This window comes from Lygodium microphyllum, chromosome 18 (genome assembly GCF_053477565.2).
Source record: "Lygodium microphyllum isolate KBCC chromosome 18, Lygodium_microphyllum_v1.1.10, whole genome shotgun sequence".
NCBI classification, from domain to species: Eukaryota; Viridiplantae; Streptophyta; class Polypodiopsida; order Schizaeales; family Lygodiaceae; genus Lygodium; species Lygodium microphyllum.
The window spans coordinates 13,478,638-13,493,133 of NC_141152.1; positions in this window are offsets into that span (position 1 = coordinate 13,478,638).

Genomic DNA, 14,496 nt, shown 5'->3' on the forward strand with positions numbered 1-14,496 from the left:
ACTCATGGCATAGTTGTCATACTAGTGGAGGGTTTCTCTTTAGGGCAATTAGCATTGTACAAATGCGTAACTCCACACTCTAAACATTTTAAGTGATTCTTCTCCTTGTTTGCCTGCTCTTTTTAGGGCAAAGAGATCAATTGTGCCCTAGATGTCCACAAGTCCAACATGCTAATGGCTCTTGGTTCGGGTCCCCTACCTAAAGCCATAATTGGTACTAGTATAAAGTCCATCAAAATAGGATTACCCTCCTCATCATAGGAGATATAGGGGTTCACATATGTTTTGTCCTCCAATGGATCCTCTACAAAAAGTGTATTGAAGCCTCACTTGGTGGATGGGTCACTATGGGTCCAAGTGGCCTAGGGATTCGTGTGGGGTTGATGTGAATACTAGGGGTAGTTGGCTTCACGTCATTGGGCATTGGTAGAGCTAATGGAACTCCTCTTCCAAAGTTGGGCTACCTATTCCCTAGGTAGTAGGGATGAATACAGGGTTGTGGGTATGAAGCCTTCTTGGCAATCAGAAATGTATTGCATCATATCCAAGTCTACAACAATTAGCATAATGTCATATCCAAGTCTACAACAATTAGCTATCTCTTGGTTTTGGTCATTGTTTTTCCCCTTAACTTGCATGCCATGGCCTGATCACTCACTAAGGGTTGTGGTTCTCTCAGTGTTCCTAGAGGTGGTGTTCTCTCATGGTGTGGGTCTAGAGCTTCTCTCTCTTAGCAAGTCATCCACACATTAACATGTCCCTTTGTATGTTCAAGTTACTAGCTAAGGCCTTATAGAGTTCTTCATTTTGGATTTTGTTGATAAAAACGGTGGAGACTGCTCTCTTATTGGGACATTTTGTCACACTACAATCCTCTTGTAGAGACTTCTTAGGTAAGTAACATAGTCTCACATTTCCTCGTTGTCTTTTTGGCTGACATTCATCAACTTGACAATGAGGTTGTCTGAGTATTCAACTTTGAAAAATCTATTAATGAAAAGATCCTTTAGGTTATTGAAGTTGTTGCGCTCAGCATTGTCTAGGCTAGTAAACCAAGTTCATCCCTTGTCTCCTAGGCAGAGTCCAAAATCTTGTGCATGCTGAGCGAGATCCATGAGGCTGTCTACCTCGCACATCTACTCAAACTACTCAATGAACCTGTAGTGATCATTATCTGCTTGATACTTCTCAAGTTGCATTGCAACTATAAGTATCTTGGTCTAGCTTTTAGCATCTGGGGTGATTTCCAGTCCAGCTAGCAACGAAATTGCGAGGGTTGCTCCGCGATTGATAGTGTTATCTAATAGTCGCTTCGTGAGAAGCTATCTCCTGGCATAACCTCTAAGCACATTGCTCCTAGTTGTAGCTGGCTATACATTGCAAGGAAACTCTTTCTAGCCTCCTCTCCTCCTTGAGATCACTATGGATCTCCCGTGGTAGTGTGCTATTTTCATTTGATGGTCGTATCATGATATGAGTTACTGTATGTCGACTGGAAAATCTTCTAGATCAGGGTCTTAGTTGCCTGTGTTCGTGCTAGCACCTGCCATGTTGGTGGTCTCTTAAACCACTAACATGTCAATGAGGGTGATCAAGTTAGCTAAGGACATGTCTCTAATTATGATTCATTCCTTTCTTTACTTGTATATAGGTGATTTGAGGTTGTTCACTTCTCACTGTTGGGCTCCTTGGTTTATTTTCATGGTCCCAAGGGTTTTGCAAGTCCTTCTAGTGGGTTCATTTCTTAGCTTAATTCCGCTTTAATATGTTCCTTGTTAATTAAATCACTTCACATATTACGCTTACTCACACACTTGGATGGTGCAATGCAAGGTGAGTTGTGCACAATCAAGCTTTCAACTTTTCTCATGCACCTAAGTGCCTATAATGCAATATGCAACCTTTAATGATATCATTCACACACACACACACACCTTGCCAATTAGTTTTGCACAGTTGCAGCTCTTTTACAGGAGTTGTGATCACACTTGGTAGTCAATTTTGATCCAGCTCCATGGGATCCTGATGGGTGGTCCACCCAAGCAGTCAAATAGTGTCTGGGAAGTAAACTATAAGTGACTGGCTGATTTGGTTAATTCTTGGGCTTATCAAGGTGAATTCTAATGTTGCTTAGCTCTATGGTTGCACTTGCAGGTCTGGGATCTAGCTAAGATCACCGGTAATTAGCTCACAACCTTTCGTATTTTTGGGGGGCCTAGATGGTCCCTAAAAATGTGTTATGGGTCAGGTTGTCTACAAATTTAGAGATCCGAGTTACAAGTTCCGTCTAAGTCCCAGACTCAGCCATTTGAGTGGTCAATTTGCATTGTCTAAGTGGCAAGGTCTAATTCGGATAGGGGTGGCCATCCGAGTCCGAGAGGGTGCATCTAAGTGGACAATTTGGGTCATTTGAGATCATCTTATTGAGAGCTATCTTAGAGGATAAATGTGATTTGGGCATCCGAGGGGCTCGGCATCCAAAACCTAGGGCACCGTCGGAGTGGCAAGAAAACACACTGAATGATAAAAAATGATGATGAATGACTCAATAAAATCACAAGTGTACCCATCGATGATCATGTCTTTATTCTTCAATCAGCAAAAAGGAAAGTTCTGTCATACCCGAAATCACCGAGAATGATGATACGTTGGATTTATGTTGTTGTTGCTCTCTCTCTCTCTCTCTCTCTCTCTCTCTCTCTCTCTCTCTCTCTCTCTCTCTCTCTCTCTCTCTCTCTCTCTCTCTCTCTCTCTCTCTCTCTCTCTCTCTCTCTCTCTCTCTCTCTCTCTCTCTCTCTCTCTCTCTCTCTCTCTCTCTCTCTCTCTCTCTCTCTCATGCTAAAATGAGCTCTCCCCCACCCTTTCTCTTCTTGTAATGCTCTCTCTTTCATCCCTTACTCTCTATTTTCCTTCTAAGGTATTCAAAATCTCTTTTCTTTTCTTTTCCTGCTTCTTCTTGGTTGTTACAGAAACTTATATTTTCTTTCTTTTTCTTTATTTCCTCAACCTTAATGCATCCTACTAATGAAAAACACCATATCACTTATCTAACTACGATTCCTAAATCTTCCAAAACCTAAAATATCTGGAAAAAGAGATCGAATACCTTCCAACTCCCTCGCTTCCTACCTACACCAAGTGTTGTTTTAGAGACAAACTCCTACTCCATCGCTCGATTTGGAGTGCACAAGCACTCCATTGCTCGATTTGGAGTGCACAAGCACTCCATCACTCGATTTGGAGTGCACAAGCACTCAAGCTTGAATCCATTTGTCCTAGCAAATAGAACCAAAATGTCATCACTATCACTACCAACCACCGAGACCCCACGGACCGCTTATCAAGTCAAGTGTTTCAAGTGAGTGGCAATGGCTACCTCTCACATAGCCATGCACGCTCTCACATAAGGATGTAGTGAGCTTAGTGTTGTATCTAGTCGTTGTAGTCCTCTTCCTGGAATCCTTCGATGGCTCCACGCTTCAAGGTGCTAGCTCAAGCAAGCTCCATCTCCATTCTCGAACCTCCAACCTCCATATCTGTATAGCAAGAAAAGAGAAGAGAAGCATGTGAAGATGAGAAGAGGAGAAGAAGAGCTTCTCCATGTCCTCACTCTCACACACTCACACTCTCCCTCTCTCACAATTCCTCTCTCATGCACAAGCAAGAAGCAAGAACAAGAAGAGAGCTAGTTTGCACACACACCAAGAATGAGCTTATCCATTAACTTTTTGGCTTTTATACATACCCTTCTCCCCTTGGGCACCCAACCCATTTCCATGATTGGTCGTCCAAGCCTTCTTTGCGCCTTATGTCATTCTGATGCTTGGTGTTCAAATTTTACTCTTAAAGGTACAACAAATAAAATTTCTTAAATTAAATCTTATCTTCCTTACAAGCCATAAGATGTCAATCTCTTCACATAGCTCAACATGCTATATAGCCTTCTTAAGTTGATAGGTCAAACTCAATTGAACCTTTGCTATAGAAAGATCAAGAACCATTCATAGAATCATGATTTGAATATTTACACCCTTATGAATTTCCCCTTAGGTATCTAGGAGTTATCCCCAACAAAGCAATGATTTAGATGCATGGGGATAATATATAAACTTTTTCGACAATGTAGATTAAAAGAAATGGAGTGGTAAAAGGACTTTGAAGTTTTTGGACAAATTTCTATATCCATGCTCTTTGATATGGAAAAAAGGGCATATACTTACATCCAATCTCTCTTATCCAAGAAAGATAGGTCTATACAAAAACAACATCACAACCACACTTATGGACAAATGTGCATGGAACATCTAAATGCACCATGTTAGGTCAAGATGGATCTCAAAGAATTCACCTTTAAAAATGCAAGCATACGAGATAAGTTCATAAGAGGGATTTTTGAATTCATGCTTCGAATTTGAATCTATTAAATACCATTAACAGGAGGGGTACTTAAGTATTATTTGGATGCAACTCATAGGTTTTTAAGGAAAGAAGCCATCCCATTTAATCTAAAATATCTATGTGATATGGAGGACTTGTTACTAAAGGAGCTCACAAGAGATGGGTTGATACAAATAGAGGTTATTATGAGGAAAAGCATAGGCCTCAAAGAAGCCAAAGCCCAAATCATTGATCTATTTACGGCCCTCCACATAATTAATCACACATAATATTAGTGCTCATTGAAAATATTTTTAAGAGTTTAAAAAAACCTTCAACTAAAAAATTTGCAAGCCTTTTTTCCAATCAACATTTACCATATATGACTATAGAATACTTAACTTTATCAATTCTAAAATATTCTCCTACAAAATTTAGAGTTATTTTCCGATCTTTAACATTCAGTTGACTCTAAACCATTCTTTTGCATGACACTTTGTAGCACCCCAAAATAACACATCCTACTGGGGATGAAATTTGTAGATTAAAAGGTAAAAAAAGATACTAGTGATGCTAAGACTAATGGGGAGAATGAAGAAGTATGCATTAGATGAGGACCAACAAGATGATGGGAGGGAATGTACAATCAAAGTTGCTCACAACTGGAGTAGATAATAGTGGTTATGATTAGTAAATGATTATGATGGTGAAAGAAGGGATGGATTGATGTGACTCTAGTGATGGCTAACGCAATAAACATGTGGTAGGCCTTGGGATATGCTAGCCTACCCCTTTACACTATGGTTATTAGGCCCTTGGGTCAACACAAGCACTCTCCTTTCAAGCCAAAAGATATACTACATCATCAAAGTTGGCTATCACATATATATTGCCAACATTTGCTACTATCCTTTCTCTTATATAGGCTCACTAAAGGATTGTACCTCTCTTCTACCTCAACCCTCCAATAATATTGGTTCATGACTTATTGAGCCAATTTTCCTTAAGAGATCAATCTCTATATTTTAGCTATACCATTGATTTGATTTGATTTTATGTTTTTCCACTTTTCAATATTAGGTGCAAGTCCATGGTAATAAACATAAACATATGTGCAATCATTGACCTTTCATTACACTTTAAGGTTCTTCAATCTTTTGCATCATGTTCCGTAGCTCATATGCCCACTTTTGGAACCATTATTTGTATCATTGAAGAGGTTTTTCCACCCCACATATAATCTTCTAGTATGATCTTCATAAGAGCATAAGGAATTCCACACCTTACACATATAGTTAGTAGGCATGATAAGTATGGAAATAGATAAGGAAAACATAGAAATAGGTGGATAGATTAGCATAGAAATATATTAGGACAACATAGATAGGTGAATGTTTTTATTAACCCATTAAATGGTTAATACTAGATATCAAACTATGTTTTAGATGTGGTTACTCTACTAAATTCTTCATTGCCTTGCTTCTAAAACTAGTCCAATGACCAAATTTAATCCTTGGAGGCATCTCAAACCTACAACACATGTCCTCTGTAAGGAATTAACTAGCATCTTTGGCTTTAGCCTTCTTAGTAACTTTGGATTTTGGCCATCTAGGCATGTTATCAATATGTTGTAAATTATCCATTTGAATGCCCAAATCTACAATGATCATGGAAATCACATGTATGTTATGTATCCATGTCAAAACTAGCTAATCAAGTGGTTGTACAACTCCCACACCCATCGATAGGTCACATATGATAACTTAGATGACAAACTACGAAAGATGGAAAATAGCTTTGTGTGCATTGTGATGAGAGAATGTTTTCGCTAGGATGAAAAAACATTAGTTGGCTTAACCAACAACAAGCAAGCCAACTAACAGTGCATTGCATGGCTGTAGAGCATGCAAACCTATTGAGTTTATGCCTTGATCACTTTTCTTTTTGTGAGCAAAGGGAAGCTCACAATAAAAGGACGAACAACATGCTTCATGCACAAGAAATGGTGCACTCCACCCATATTGTTTTGTAAAACCCCACTATTCTCAATAGGTAATAAGTTATACTTTTATGATGGCCAATTGATTCTTTTAGAAATTTCTATTTCAATGTTAAAAGATAACACATGTCAAAGGATTCGTGATGTATCTTTGTGTGAAAGATGTGTAACTAAGGCAACATAACTAAATTGAAGTCATTTAAATCAAAATAACAAAGATTAAAATGCTAAAATGAAAAAGTAAGCACCAATATTTGATACCATTTTAAATTCTTTGGTATTTTATTAAACAATCTAGATTATTACATAACTTATCTTCTTATACCAACATGTGTGCACATATAAACTCAAAACAACCATAACCTAAGGACTTGTTATCCTCTCAAGTGACCACATGCATGTACTTTGTGTCCTTTCTTGGCCTCTCTTAAACTTTCTTACATGAATAGGCACATTCTTGCAAGGGTACATATTCAATTGCATTAGCTTATGTTGTATGCATGTCTTTGACAACAAATGTATATTTTATCACAGTTTATCTTTTTTAAATATCCCACTCCATCCATTGATTACCAAATTACCATGGCATTATCTCATTAGAGACAAAGCCTACAACATGAATGAGAGAGGGTGTTCCCTACCAATACCATCATGCAACAAAGCCTAATGTTTTCCTCCCTGTGCATTGTTATGGGAGATGGGCTTCTTTTGTCATGCCAAAGATGCCATGTTCACATAAGTAGAATTTCCAACTCCACTAGTCCTACTTCCCATGGCATTATTACATTACAAAGCTCACAAGGCTACACCTTGTGTGTTTCATGATTTTTGTGAGCAATTAATGGCATGTGTGCACATTTGCACACCTATGTCTCTTTGTCCATAGAATTGGAAGGAGGACAAACTTTGTGCAATACAAAGATGTGCTTTCACACTATCTCTAAAACCATGTAACTGCTATGTAAATGAACATTAATCGCATATCTCTTTCTTTTGCACTCCTCCCTCTCCTCCACATCTTATAAAAGCTTCCACCCAAGAACTTTAGCCATGTGTTATTTCTTTATACATGTAATTAAGTTGGTTCTAAACTCATTACGTGTGAAGTGAGAAGTAGAAGCATGAATGAGAAATTATTCATGAGACTCATGCAAGGTATGGAATGAATGAGTGCAAATGAACCATGTCACTTGTAATGTCTTAGAATCTCCTTGTGCATCAACATATCAAATTCCATGGTCAGCAATCCATGTCATATATATCAAGGGATAGCTAGTCATAAGTTGATTAGGTTGGTCAAATTGCAAGAGCTAGTTAGCTTGGATTGTTTAAATCTAGTTAATTAATAAGATTAGTAGAAATCTTAAGAGGTAAATAGCTAAGTTAGTAAAGCCTAGTAGGTTAAGAAGAAAGGAATGACAAAGAGGGATATGGAGGGAGAAAAGATAGAGAGATAATAAAGGGAGGGGGAGGGAGAGAGAAGTGATACAGAGAGGGTGAGAGCTAGGGGAGAGAGAGAGAGAGAGAGAGAGAGAGAGAGAGAGAGAGAGAGAGAGAGAGAGAGAGATTGAGTGAGTGAGTGAGTGAGTGAGTGAGTGAGTGAGTGAGTGTGTGTGTGTGTGTGTGTGTGTGTGTGTGTGTGTGTGTGTGTGTGTGTGTGTGTGCGTGCGTGCGTGCGTGCGTGCGTGCGTGCGTGCGTGCGTGCGTGCGTGCGTGCGTGCGTGCGTGCGTGCGTGTGTGTGTGTGTGTGTGTGTGTGTGTGTGTGTGTGTGTGTGTGTGTGTGTGTGTGTGTGTGTGTGTGTGTGTGTGTGTGTGTGTGTGGAGAGAGGGAGAGATATAAAGGAGGTGAGAAAGAAAGAAGATATAGAGAGGGAGGAAGAAGAAGTTAGGGAGAGAGTCTGCATGGGTGTGAGAGGAAAAGAGAGAGGAAAAGAAACAAGAGGGTGGAGAGAAGAAGTAATTGTCTTCTATTCACACCTTTGTCATCATCAATCTCCTTCACCCTCACACTCGATCATTGGGTTATCAAAGCTATTTGGCTCTAAAAGTGGTCTTGAAAGTCAAGGGGCAAGCACTTCTAGTCTCAAGAAACATGCAAAACTCAAGTAATTGTGAAGAAAACTCTATTCTTTAAATTTAGTTGTGGTGTTAAATGCATCATGAGGTAGGATATATGAAGAGATAACTCAATGTAAATAAAAGGCTAGGACTATTGTAAAGATCTTTAAGTCCCAAAGTACCTTTAAGGCAAGAAGAGGATAAAATACAATTTGAGGGACCAGATCCTCATAAGTAAATTAACTACTCCCCAAGGGACAATGAGTAGACTTAGAATGGATTGAAATGTATAATGTAATGTTGCATACTACCATGATGACCTTAGGATGTAGTTGACCCTCATTCAAATCCCCTAAGGGTAAATTGTGTAGAGCATGACCAACCTACGAGGAAGAATCTTAATTCAAGTGCTATAGAAGCTACCAATTAACTCATATTCATCATGAACTATTTAAAAGTGCAATAATTGATTATTCAAAAGATGTGGTTTAACTCCCTCAAGCTAGTGGATTCCTTAAAATGGAGCCACTATTGTGATAGAAATGCTTGTGCCTTGATATGGCTATTCATGCTTGTAATTGAAAAGAACTATCATGGATTTTGAATATGTAAATAAATTAAGAACTTGTCTAGCATTGTACGTTCCCCTTGAAACTTGTCAATTTTGGCTTATCACACCAACACAAAATTATTACCACCTAGAGCGTAAAGACCTGCACCTAGGATGATGAGGTTATCCATTAGAGGAAGATTCTCTCCTATGGCAAAGTGGGGCTAGGGAAGGGATTTGATCATGTTAATGTTAATCCCATGCTAGTCCTAAGATGACAAAAGAAATCCTTTGTGAGCATGGTGTGTGGGAACATTGGATAGACCCTAATTCTTGAAAAGGTTAAGGGTGCAACCTAGGAAGGGGTTGGTATATCCCATGATGATATATTAGTCTTGGTTTGGGGGTGGCTACATAGAAAATACATCAACTATTTGGAAAATATTGTTTTCGATCGTTTTTGTGTTGCATCTAAAGGATATTCAACAAACTTCATGTGAGTGAATAGTTAAGGATGTTATTTTTATATATCTTCATGGCATGGTAGGACCCTAATTAAATAACTAAAGATGATAGGTGCATTGGATGGAAAGTGAATGGATAACCATCCTACTGATGGTATTCTATAGGTGGGTCAACCCAACTAATTGAGTGCTTTTCAAGGGAATTTATAAAAAATAGGGCCAAATGCTTAACTACCTTTAGAACCCAACTAGCACCATTTTAGGGGATTAGAGTAAGATTATGCTATGGGTAGAGGGATCGATGCTCAACTCCCCCTCATCTCTCACTCTCTTTGAATCAAGTGCAATGATAATCCATTGTCTTGGTCTTGATTGGTGCAAAGTGAATCTTCTTGACCTTGTTGATAGAGGCCAAGAAGTTATAGGAACCTCAAGTTGATCCTAGGGTGCTGAGGTCATGACATTCTACTACGAGGTAGATTTACAATTCATCTAACTAGCTAAGTCCATGAATCCTATGGGGTTCGAATGGTGCTACTCAAGGAAAGTGTATGAGCAACTGCCAAATATCACGTTTCCTTGGATAAAGGTGGATATGTTACAATAATCATGTTCATAGAGATAGTAATATATACATACTTTTGTGGCGTGACTTTCATGTGTAAAAATCACAAGCTAAAAGGTGAAACCGAGTGGAAGCACATAAGCAGAAGCAAGAGCTATGGTAGATAAACCAAGAGATAGAGACACTATATGCGAGAACTCCAATAATCACAATGTGTAATCAACCTTCCCTTATTCAATAGTCACACTGAAAGAATAAAGAATAAAGTGACAGTGATGGATGCTTGCCACCTATATTGTAAAGGTGCAGTCACAGTGGGTGGCATAGGCACATACACCTTTACCCTCAACAACCTCCCACTTAAAGGCAAATGTGCCTCTAGTAGTAAGAGAATAAGAAAAAGTGATAAAGTACAATAGGATGAGGAATAGATGCCATCTCATCCTATGCCTATCATTTTCCTAAGAAAGGAAAATTCATTGAGAGACTTTTATTGAGCAAATCTGTAGGATTTGCATCAGTCACAAGACCTTGAGAAGCTCAACAAACTTGTCTTCTACCACCTCCTTGATGAAGTGATGTCGCACCTCAATGTGCTTTGTTTTCACATGGAAGACCAAATTCTTGGCTCAATTGAATAGCACTCAGAAATTGAATGTAGGATAGGAGTAACAATAATATCAATGTCAGGCTAACCATAGGGCCTCCTTGCAAGCCTCAATGGTTGCAACATATTCTATCTCAGTAGTAGATAAGGCCATGCATTTTTGCACCCTGGATATCCAAGAAATAGCACCTCCAGCAAAAGCAAATACATACCTAGAGGTGGACTTCTTACTATTAGTATGTCCTACATAATCTGAGTCAATGTAACAACCCACAATTGTAGTGTCTTGACCACCATAGCAAATGGTCATATATGTGGTGGTGCCTTTCAAGTACCTCATGATATCTTTACAATGTCCCAATGTCACCGACCAAGTATAGTCATGTAGCATGCCACAACTCCCACTACAAATGAAATGCTGGATGGGTGGCTATCATGGCATACATCAAACTATCCATTGCAAATGCATAAGGGATATTGGCCATCTCAACCTTTTGCTCATCTGACTAGGGACCTAACTAGGGACAAATCTACCTAACTGACCTTCACATGGGAAGGTAAAGGACAACCAATAGGTTTAACATCTTACATATGGAAGCGCTCAAGGAGCTTTTGTATGTGTAGTGGGAGCTCACGCTCAATCGCCAAGACCCACGGACCGCTTATTGCTTCAAGCATTTCAAGCCGAATGCTAATGGCTACCTCTCACATAGCCTACACGCTCTCATGCCTACCGAGTGTAGTGAGCTTACCTTCATGCCGATTGAGTTGCCTCCTCTCCTGCACACTCCGGTAGCTCCACGATCCAAGTGCAAGCTTCAAGCAAGCTTGATCCTCTCGCTCCAAGCTCCAAGCTCCATCGCCGCGAGCAAGATAAGAGAAGAGAAGAGAAGAGAAGAAGAGAGGAGAAGATGGAGAGCTTCTCCACCCCGCTGTCCCTCACCCTCACACACTCACTCCCGCACACTCTCACACTCCCTCTCTCAAGCACAAGCTCAAGCAAGCAAGAACTAGAAGAAGAAGAAGAAGAAGAAGAAGAGGAGAGCTACTTTTAGCCACACACAAGAATGAGTTTCTCATTCCACTTTTTGGCTTTTATACATGCCCTACTCCTCCTTGGGCGGTCATCCCCTTTTTACATGACCGGCCATTGGCCTAAGTCCTCTTTTCCTATTTCCTTCCTATCCTTCTTGCTTCTTCTCCATTGCCCATCTATCTTTACAATTTGCACAGGATAGAGCCTGGCACTCTTTTACAAGATTTCAGGGTGCGCCTTTGTATTTTAAAATGCACATTTCCCCTTTTGCATTTGCCTTGGACTTTTAAGGTTACCCTTGCGCTTTTGGCCTTTTCTCCTCTTCTTTCTTTAGTCGGGCTACCTTTTTTCTGCCTTTGCCCTACGTCTTTTTTATTTCCTTTTGCTTTCTTCATGTTGGGGTTAACATTACCCCCCTCCTAGACAAGTGCCAGTCCCATGGCACTCTTCATCGAAGGTAGCATGCGGAGCTTGCACTGAAGACATGGGTGGATGGGACTGTTGTGATTTGTCTTGGAGGAGTTCTGATGTTGGTGCGGATGAAGGTCGTTGGTGGCACTTTACTGTTTCGATTGGCTGGTGATATGATTGTTGTAGGTGGCGATAGGGCTACTCTTTGTTGGGAATGGTCACTCATAGTAGCTGGCACAGGTGTTGGTGTTCTTGGGATGCTCATGGTGGATTCTGCTCGTGATGATTCTCTGGTGGTCTTGCATGATGAAGTAAAGGACAAGAGTTCAGAGTTGAGTGTTGATGTAGAGCTGACGGGGCTTTCGTTGGAGTCTTTAATACCTGCAATTGGAAAACCTCTCATGTGGTCTCTCCCTAAGGGGTAGTGCTAGTCTTCTTATCGTGCACAATATATATTTTGATAAGTTTGGGAGAGAGGTCGAACTCTAAGCAAGCCTGGAGTATTGTCTTGCACTTGAGGGCCCAAACCGTGTATAGGTTATAATATGAATATTAAGTGAGTACACATGCGTATTTAGGTATTACTTAGTTAGAAGACTGTCGACCTGGTTCCTTGAATAGCAATGGGTCAGTGAAGCAAGGGGCTAAGTTGATGGAAAAATTTGTCGATGAAGACGGGGAGTACACTTGAAGATTGCTTGAGATATCATTATGGTCTTGTCAAGGCAATGTAGCATAATTGAGCTCCTTGATGTCTTAGCTTTTGGTAGCTAGTGGCTACTTGTAGTGCTTGAAAAGTATGGTGTACTTTTTCATTGTCTTTTATGCCTTGCTTACCACTGTTGCTTGTAATGGCATTGAGATGGAGTGCAAAAGAATTGTGCAAGTGGTTCAGGGTGACAGATCTAACCATAGGCAAGGCGAGCTCCCTAGGTATGTCCTGCCCTTGATGTGCCCTGAACAATTGTGGGGGATGTACAAAGGGCTAGGGGATTAGGAACAGAGCCAGCCGACCAAGGTCACTGGACGTACCTAATTTGAGGACCCCTAGGTGCAATGCTATGATCGTGTGTGCTTTTTTCTTTTCTTTTTCTTTTCTTTTTCTTTTCTTTTTTTTCTTTCTTTCTCTTTTTTTTTGTGTGGAAAAAATGAATACAATCAATGCCATACATTGAGGCTGTTAGCCTTTCATTTGGATTGAGAAATGTTGGGATCCAAAGGCTATGAAGAATGGATATTATAGAGATGATTGTGTCACCGGCCTTGATGCTAGAGGAAATGTTGTTGAGATGAAGAGATACACTTGAGATTTTGCAAACCTCTTTGTAACATGTGAGACATCGAACAATTGAGGTAGCACTTGGAGTGAGCTATGCATGGACAAGGGCAGAGCATCTTGCGAATTGAATCATGGATGATGAAGAGACGTTCACCCTTGTTGAGAGCATGGCTCCTGCTCGAACATAGAGTTTGGCCAAGAAGGAGGAGGTAATCGATGATTATGGTTTGGCCATGCTCAGTTGCAATATGTGCTTTCTACAGAGGTGTCATTGGGTTCTTATCCAGTGGCACTTCCGTCATGGCTTTTGTTTCTTGGTATTCTTGTCACTTCCTCCATAATGGTTCTTTGTGGCATTAGTGGTCTTGTGGTGACTTGGATATTAAACGCTTCTAGGTATTGACCTATGTCATTCTACATTCACTTGGAAAGGCATGAGAATACATGCAAGTCACATGCTTCAACCATAATGAAAATGTCCAGCTAAACAAGACATCGCCAACATGAATCCCTTAGTTTTGACTTGATGCGTATCACCTGCACTTGGTCATCATTGCTCATGGGGTGTGTTGGCCTTTGCTTCTTTTGGTATTATTTACACAATCACAAAACACGTTGTTTATTTATGTACATGTTCATGAAACCATGTCACTCCGTGAGGATAAAAACCAATTGTAGAACTTAGGATTGTACTCGAGTGTGGCACACATATCGAGCTTCTGTGGTAGCCTACTTAGCAATAATAAATATTTGGCAACATCGAGTAGTATGGTGCCTTGTCCGAGTCTACTGGAAACATGTAGCTCCTCCTCAGTGAGAACTTTATCAATCAAAGGGCTCTCTAGGCTAGTTTCAGCTAGGTCCATACCTCGAACTGTAGCTAGAACTCGAAATGAAGTTGGTGCCACATAGGTCGGGTCTCTTTGGGACCGCCATTTGGCCAGTCGCTCCTATGAGGTTGTCATGATTTGGGCTCCAAGTTCGGCCATTGTAGAGTGATTTTCAAACCAACATTTTTCAAATTGGCTTCTACCCTCTAATTGTCGCTTTAGTTGCTCTATCTCTAAGAGATTTGGCTGGCAGAGCATTTCATTAAATGTCATGTTTAAGTGTAGTTCGTCAGCCTCCTCATCAGAGATGAGTCGCATG